Source organism: Hordeum vulgare, chromosome 6H, assembly GCF_904849725.1.
Source record: "Hordeum vulgare subsp. vulgare chromosome 6H, MorexV3_pseudomolecules_assembly, whole genome shotgun sequence".
Lineage (NCBI taxonomy): Eukaryota > Viridiplantae > Streptophyta > Magnoliopsida > Poales > Poaceae > Hordeum > Hordeum vulgare.
The window spans coordinates 113,323,718-113,326,098 of NC_058523.1; positions in this window are offsets into that span (position 1 = coordinate 113,323,718).

A 2,381-nucleotide genomic window follows, 5' to 3' on the forward strand; every position below is an offset into this window, starting at 1 on the left:
GACCACCAAAGAGATTGCTTCCATCAAGTACAAGTCTTTTCATGGTAAAAATAATTTGTCTACAATATAACGTATGTTTGCTTCCTGCAGCTTCATTCGTTCGCACACTATTTTCTTTGTTAATATCGTATGCTTCCTATAGATTGTAAACTTGCTTCCGTTCACCTGTGGTCATCTTGATTGTAGGGCGGATCCAAGTGTCATCACACATCTAGGTGCATGCATCGATTGTCTCCATACATGTCTCCGGTGGTGCCTATTGGCTCCAAAGCCAACACACATCCGCTTGAAGCATACATCATAAAATATTTTTAGTGGAATCGAGCAACAAATGTGGCCAACATTTGTGTGTGCCGATCATTTTGTGATCTACAAACCAATTTCTTCAATCGATGCCAATGAACTGGAATGTCGAAGCATATTTATGATCTGTCGAAGCACATGTATGATGCCTATGAAGCATGGATAATGAAAACATCAAATTGATAATAATTAGTGCATGCACACATATGATGGACTGGCAGGCGATTCAAGCAATACCTTTGATTTGGAGGAGGGACTTGGAAGAGGAAAAAAAGGCTCGGATGCCACAACTGGTTGGGCGCTCTGCATAGGACAGAATTTGTGCAGTCCGATGCCCCTTCTACGGCCGGCAGGAGAAACCCCCAATGCAATGGATTCAATCAGTGATGGAGCCTAGCGAAGTACGAATCACGACCTTGATTTGGACCTCGAACTGCTACTGCCAGGATGGAGCATCGCCTTCCATGGTGTGCATCAGTGGAGAAGACTAGGGGCAGCCGTGATGCTCCACAGAGAGGATCGAAAGAGGAACCGGGGTGAAAGCTGGTCCGGGAGGTGGAAGTGGGAGGCGCATCGAGCTGGCCGCCGAGGTGGATTTGCGAGTCCGGTGGAGCTGGCCGGCGGAGCAGTGGATCTGGCGAGGTGAGCGAGGTGGGGGCAGAGCTGGATCTGGCGAGGTGAGCGAGGTGGGGGCAGAGCTCGAGCGGGGCGAGCGGTTATGGATGATGGGCTCGCGAGTGATTATGGGGAGGGGATTACGTGCAGGTTTTACGTTGGTGTGGTTTTCTTTGATTAATTTTTTTTATAAATATGTGGCATAATCTTAAGAGTCAGATTTCAAACAAATCGACGACCTTCGAGTGGTGTGTCGCCGGAGTTTCTTCCACGGATAGGAAGTGTTTACCTTTTTTGGTACTTGAGCACCCAGATGACCAGAACGCATAAGCTGCATTTCGGCTTTGAGTCAGTCAACAAGTAAAACAAGAGCACGGCGATTACTCGGCGACTTATCCACACAATTAAACCCGCAATCACGGTCGTACGTGCGAGGTGCCGTGCACGACCACGGGAGCGCCTTTGGTCACACAAAAGAAGTGCACTAGACGCCTAGCCCTAGACCTAGACGGCGGGCTTGGTTTTCAAAGCACCAAAGAATTGTATAGGATTTCGGAACGAAGAAAAAAGAAGGTGCAGAGCCGTGCCAAAGTACGCGTATGTATCCAGCTACCAGAGCCGCCCAGGTAGATGTACGCGCACACGACGCGAAGGCTTTGGGAGAGGGAAAGAGCGGTACGACGGCGGTACGCGCGCGTGCTCGTGGGATCGCATTCAAAGCGAGTCTGCGCGGCAGTGGGTCGAGTTGAGTTCACCCTCCCATGGCACGTCGCGGTCGGTCGGTCCTGCAGGCTGCGGGCGCCGAGCGGCGACGACTGCAGAACTTTCCCGCGAGACCTGCCGTCGACGGAGCTAGTGGATCACGACGACGGCCCGGCAGCACTCTGGGCTGTACCTAGACATTTACCTGTTCGTGTCGTACTGATCATTTCTTCTTCGTTTTTTACCTCGTAGTCTTCCGAGCTAAGCATGAGAGTCAATGGCGACTGGATTTTGTATTTACTAGCACGGTTCTGCAGCGAGACCTAACAAATACTCCATCCATAAACTAATATAAAAGCATTTACAATACTACTTTAATAATCTAAACATTCTTATATTAGTTTATAGAGGAAGTATGATTCATAAACGGCCGCTGACGCATTGATCAGTAACTGTACGTGTTTTCTATTTATTGTTCGCACTATCACATTTTTTTAATACGTCCAATCACTTAAAAATGAATGGGAGAAAAAAAATGATTCAGGATGAGATCGCGTTAAATGTGGCGGACTGATCGGACGCGTCTGGACGCGTCCACGAGCCTCGTATCCTTCATATGTTTGTTATCGGACGCGTCCGCAAGCCTCACATCCTTTATATATTTGTCCTCAATATGAGGGTTTCCGGACAGCACAGACGTGTAGAAACGATATGAGGTGTTCGGTTGGGTAACTTTTTTTCTTTTCTCTCATGTCTAGTCA